Source organism: Narcine bancroftii, chromosome 1, assembly GCF_036971445.1.
Source record: "Narcine bancroftii isolate sNarBan1 chromosome 1, sNarBan1.hap1, whole genome shotgun sequence".
Classification (NCBI taxonomy): Eukaryota; Metazoa; Chordata; class Chondrichthyes; order Torpediniformes; family Narcinidae; genus Narcine; species Narcine bancroftii.
The window spans coordinates 296,317,760-296,324,032 of record NC_091469.1 but is presented as its reverse complement, the minus strand read 5'-3'; the positions used below and the strand labels follow the sequence as shown (position 1 = coordinate 296,324,032).

The window sequence follows — 6,273 nt, the reverse complement described above, 5'->3', positions numbered from 1 at the left end:
TCAGTGGGGCTTGGTCCCTGAGGTGATCATTTCTTCATAAATAAATTGAAAAAAAAAGTATAAAAGAAAGATTGAATTGAAATCTTTTACTAGTTGGTTATAGAAAATGTATTTTCTCATAAACAATATACAATGACAATTTAAAATTGGTGAATAAAATTGGAAGAACATTTTGGGGAGATGTCAGAGTACATTTTTTTTAACTATCAACTCATGATTAAATGATTCGATGGGCTGAATAGCCTATTTCTGTTCCTATGTCATGGCCTAGCGGTTAGTCCAGGGCATCCTAGGTGTTAAGACAGAACTTTATTTCCAGAAGGACTGTGCAAAAGGTTACTTCTACCATGAACAGATTCACCTATCATGGATAGACTAATGAAGATACATTCAAGTAGGCTATCTTCCACAGATCCTTCAGGACTTCATTTTTTTTTGGTCCCTAGATAAGGGATGTATCAGATATTAAACTGATAAGAACAGATACTACACTTGATCTTAGCCAAAAGGCCGAGAAGCGATCCGTCAGAACTTCATCAACTCAGTCTGTGGTGTGCTACTGCATTACTCTATATGATGGACATTGACTTCCTCTATGAGGATACATGATACAGTAGTTCATTTACTACTTCCAGGTGTTGTTCAACTTGAAGGAGCACTGATTTTTCAGCCAAGGACAAGCCGCACATTGACCCCACAGGATCATTGTTGGAGATCATCTCAAATAGCATTATATCCTCCTAACCCAGGTCTAAATCATTAGGAATTTCAAGGAAGTCTGTCTCTTCTCATCACAATCAACATATCACCATCATTAAGAAATTCATTATCTTTCTGCACTCCTTACATTTAATATTTTGTATTCAATTCACAAAATGTAAAACCTCATATTTTTGCTTATAAAGTTAAATTTCATATGATTTCCCACTATCCTTTCCAAGAAGTTCACACTGAACAGTAAGTGTGGAAAATGACTACAATGCAGTTAACCTTCCACTAGAGAGCAGCAGCAAATCAAGTGAATTTTACAGATTTTGTGAAATGCTTGATCTATTTCTTCACTTTATATCATTTGAGTGAAAGTAATAGATGAATGCACAAAAATGCATTTTGAGCAAAAAAAATCAATCATTAATATTTTGACTATAATATTTCATTAATTGAAATTTTGCACTCAAGAAATGTGAAAGGACCAAATAAAAAGGCATAAATTAGGTGGGTATTCTAAATAGGTGATAGTCATGTTGGAGGGATCTCAAAGGTGGGAATTCTACTCTGCCTAGTTCACTATTCAATTTCACAACTGCATTCAATTTGTTCATTCCTCTGTCCAACCTTAATATTATTGAACAAAATGGATGAATTGGTGAATTGTTCCTCTTGTAAATTTCACGTAATTGTCTTCTAAATATTTGTGGTCATACGATCTTCATAAAATGAAGACTCAAATCAATGGCTAAAGTCGCTGTGAATTATTCCGTTTAATTGCTCCCTGGAAATCTTCATTTCTACAGATCTTTTTGGAATGAGTGAACCCTTCTGAACTAATTCAATTTTTTAAAAAAATGATGATTCCAATGGCAATTTCAAAACCATCTAAGATTTTCTTGACAGGAAAGTTTGGACTGACATTTGTGAATACCTTCTTAATGAGGATGTGTATTCACCAAAGCAATTTTTGATATAGCTGCTCATTTTTAGCGACACTTTGCAACAGGGATAAATCATGGATTTTAATTGCATTTGAAATATTCTAAATTATGCCGCTTTAAGCAAGTGCAGATGTGCATAAACCAAGAATTTATCTACAGTTACCTTAGTGTTTTCCAATTTTTCTTCAAATTCTTGAAGTTTAACACACGGTCATACATGATTTCCTTATTTATATTCAAAACTAAAATTCCTCTTGCCCCCCATGTTTTGTAAAAATGGCTCTTTAATCATAAATCAACAACAGTTTAAAGTCAATCACAGATCACAAAAACACGTTTGCTGCCATCGAGTTATATCGTGGCTTTGTGGAAATGCTTTTTTTCTCATTAGAAAATAAAATCAATGCATCATCTTTTGCTCCACAAAAGTAAATTCTCCACGAGGAAAAGGTCACGTTGAGAATATCCCAGAGCTCATCATGCGACTGGAAGTTCTAAAGGCCCACGTTCCCATGGCAACAAATGAACTCACTAACATCATGCAGGCAGGTTGCAGCATTGATTCATTCAAGGTTTGATCCAGAAGACAGCTGTCATGTGGCTATGTTGATTGAACACCTAGTGCTTCAATAGCCAAGGCTGCTCCTTGCAGTCGAGGCCAGCTTTTATTCCCCCTTGCAACAACATAGAACAAGAGAAACGGCTTGTTCCTCCACCCCAGATGAAGGGCATGATGAAAATAAGTATCATCTTATATCTATACATCTGTGCTTTCATATGCCATTGCTGCATATTTGGTGAAAGAACCAAATTCTCCACACTGGCATATCGTTGAACATTAAGAGCACTGTTCAGATGCTAGCTTTTGGAAGCAACAGTTTATTAATCCCACGCTTCTGCAATTTTTCTTCACCTTAGTAATTATTCAAATGATAAAGTTGGTGGACCTATGGTCAGTGAATAAGATTGTCAACGAATTCCGCAGGATATATATATAGATAAGCACAGAAAAATGGCAGATGCACTTTAATCCACTGAAATGTGTGATGATGCCATATGGAATGTTAACCATAAGGGCAGGACTCTCAGGAGCATTGATGCATAGAAGGATCTTGGGGTGCAAGTCCATAGTGGCAATACTATTGGATAGATGGTAAGAAAGAGATGAGGCATGCTTGCCTTCATCAGTCAGACTGAGTGTATAATTCAGGCAGCAAGTCGTGCTGCAGCTATATTCAACTTTTTTCTACTCTGTCTTTGAAAGCTGCTATTGAAACCAAGTCACCGCTGGGCGACTGACAGATTCCAAATCCTTCTCACTTGTAGGATTGAAGGTTCATCTAAACCTTGACCTTCACTTTTTTTTTGGAAATCACCTTCAATCTATGCTGTCTAGAGATTGATATTTGAAGTGATTTATCTAATTTGCTCCATTCAAATCCTTAATGATTATAAACCTAACATCCTTTTGAATTCCTATAGGAAAATTGGCCCAAATTCCAAACCCTTCATAAGTGAATCTAATCACTCCTCCCTGGAACCTTACTGGTATATGTCCTTGCCCTTCCTTAAGAAAGATGACCCAAATTACTAGAAATTGGGATAAGGTTTTGTTTTATGCACATTTAGGATAAAATGCCTTTCATATTCCATATTTATAAATTTCATCATCTGTACCACTGGCCAATCAGCTATCTCTTTTTATTGAAAACCACACCCCACTGTCCAGCAACCAACTAATCAGGTGCAAGCCCGCCCACAAGCCTGAGCACGCACTATCATGGGCTGGCCCGGGTAATTGGCCCCTGCTCTGCAGAGTGGGAAACTCAGACACTACCATTGGATCCTGCTAAGCAAGGTGAGACATATTTACGTCTGAGTGGGCTCTTTCTCTCTCTCCTTTTTCCTCTACATGGTGATGGTTCTGCTCCCTGCCCGACTGTGTTTGCTACGGTGGACGTTATTTGTGAGGACTGCAGGTAACGGGGCACTGTGTCCCCTAAGGCTAGCCAGGGGGAGGAGGAATGGTTCTGTGATGAGAGAGGGAAAGGGGGGGGGGAAGAGCTGAGGGAAAGAAGACAAAGGAAAAGGGCAGGGAGGGAGAATGCAGAGTAGGTTAGCAGAAACCGGAAAAGTCGGTTAATGTCATCTAGTTGGAGAGTACCCAGTCGGAAAATCAAGTATTATTCCTCCAATGTATGGGTGCTCCTGATGGGATAGTATATGAGGCCATGGACAGACATACAAGTATGGGAATGGGACTCAGATTTGAAATGGTTGTCTACTGGGAGATCCAGTGATGCAACCCAAAGTATTGTACTGATCAAATAACTACTCAAACAACTGCCTAGAATTTCCCTGCACAACCTTCCATTTTCCTCAGCTCCATTTGTACCTATCTAATATTCTCTTACATGATACTATTGTACCTGGCTCAACCACCATTGCTGGCAGCACATTCCATCAACCACCATTCTCTGGGTGAAAAACTTACCTCTTATATCTCTCTTGTGCTTATTCCCAAGCACCATAAAACTTGGCTCTACATGTTAACCATTTCAACCTTGGGAAAAAGCTTTTGGCCATCCACATGATCAGTGTCTCTCATTATGTCTATCAGGTCATCCCACATCACTCCAAGTTCTGTGAAAAGGCCTAATTTTAATAGGGCCCCTTGCTTAGGAGGTTGGCAGATAGGTACAATAAAACACTTAGTACATTGATAAGCCTACCAGAAAGCTTGTATCTAAAATCAGGGAGCATGGTGAGTTCCAATTGAGAACCCCTTCCACCATGTACACAGCATCTTTCAGCTGCTCCCGTTGGGGAAGAGGTACGGGTGTATCAGAGCCAGCACCACCAGGCTGAGAAGCAGTTTCTTTCCATGGGCAGTGAAAATACTGGATGACCAAAGGAACTGCTCACCCTAACCATCCGAGATGCTCATTTGCATAAAGCAATATTTACTTGGATAAAATACTTTCCTGCCTATATATTATTTGTCTGTATGTGGGTCTTATTGGGCTGTGTATTCATGTTTTTCACTGAGGACCAGAAAACTCTGTTTTGTCAGGTACAATCAGATAACAATAAACTTGACTTGATTTGACTTGACAATTTTGCACAGTGGTTGACATTGATTTAAAAGTCCCTCCTTTTGTTACATGACCATGATGGACTTTTCCCTCAACACACACATGGATGCAACCATCAAGTACGAGCTAATGCCTGATGCTTCAGCTTCCATTGCAAGTAAGAAACACTTCCCAATGGAAGGAGATGACAGCGGAAGGTCAGATATTTTGGCATACAAGGCCTGTCTGCAACTATGTAAGTTTAGCTCATTCGAGAAAATTAGATATATCCGAGAGGGAATTTATTTTGCTGCCAATAAAATGATCAAAAATATGGCATGGATTTTGCAAGAAGCCAAATGAAAAAAAAAAATGACAAGGATTGAAAAATTAAGCCAAATATGTAATATGTCAAGTGTTTTTTTTACCAGGCACAGTTTCATAATCTGCTGCTGGCTAGAGATTTCAGAATTTATATATTCTCCAAAAATTTTGTTTTCAAGATAAGAAGGGCTTTGTGTAATAGGAGTGCTGCAACATCAATTAAAATGCCAGGTCATCATTTTGCAGACTAAACTTGTTGAGGAACAAACGAACAAAATCCTTTCTAGGACAGATTTAATTTATGATCTCTACTCACTGTGTTTCAATGTAGAAAATAAAAATTGTTCCAGGATTTCTAAATATTCTCAATATTAAAGTTAGCTAGAGATCAGTGCAATCATTCTTGCCTGTTTTTCTCCAACAGAATCTAAAGCCTTGACCTTTCTTTATCACAAATTATCCATCAGAATCAGAATTTATTGTCATGAACATGTCATGAAATTCATTGTTTTGCGGCAGCGTCATAATACAAGCATTTATATAAACCACCTTACAAAATAGATAAAAACAGTGCAAGAAAAAGAAATCTCCGACAATCTGGACTGGAGCCTCCATGTCGATGCAATGACAAAGAAGGCTCAACAGCGGCTATAGATTCAGTATATCATTGAAAACTCTTGAAAACTTCTACAGGTGTTACATAGAGAGCATTGTCTGGTACAGGTTACCTCCTGGTGCTCCCATGACATCTGTAAACTTACCTGGTATCAATAAATTATCTTACTTTGGCTTGGCTTCGCGGACGAAGATTTATGGAGGGGGTAAAAAGTCCACGTCAGCTGCAGGCTCGTTTGTGGCTGACCAGTCCGATGCGGGACAGGCAGACACGATTGCAGCGGTTGCAAGGGAAAATTGGTTGGTTGGGGTTGGGTGTTGGGTTTTTCCTCCTTTGCCTTTTGTCAGTGAGGTGGGCTCTGCGGTCTTCTTCAAAGGAGGCTGCTGCCCGCCAAACTGTGAGGCGCCAAGATGCACGGTTTGAGGCGTTATCAGCCCACTGGCGGTGGTCAATGTGGCAGGCACCAAGAGATTTCTTTAGGCAGTCCTTGTACCTTTTCTTTGGTGCACCTCTGTCACGGTGGCCAGTGGAGAGCTCGCCATATAATACGATCTTGGGAAGGCGATGGTCCTCCATTCTGGAGACGTGACCCATCCAGCGCAGCTGG

At 39.4% G+C, this 6,273-nt stretch overlaps 1 non-coding gene across 1 annotated transcript; it reads right to left on the bottom strand.

Moving 5' to 3' along the window:
• Positions 1-331: 331 nt before the first annotated feature.
• LOC138752065 (U2 spliceosomal RNA) lies at positions 332-522 on the bottom strand. Its single transcript, XR_011350351.1, has one exon. It is a non-coding gene; the product is annotated as a U2 spliceosomal RNA (small nuclear RNA).
• Positions 523-6,273: the final 5,751 nt, after the last annotated feature.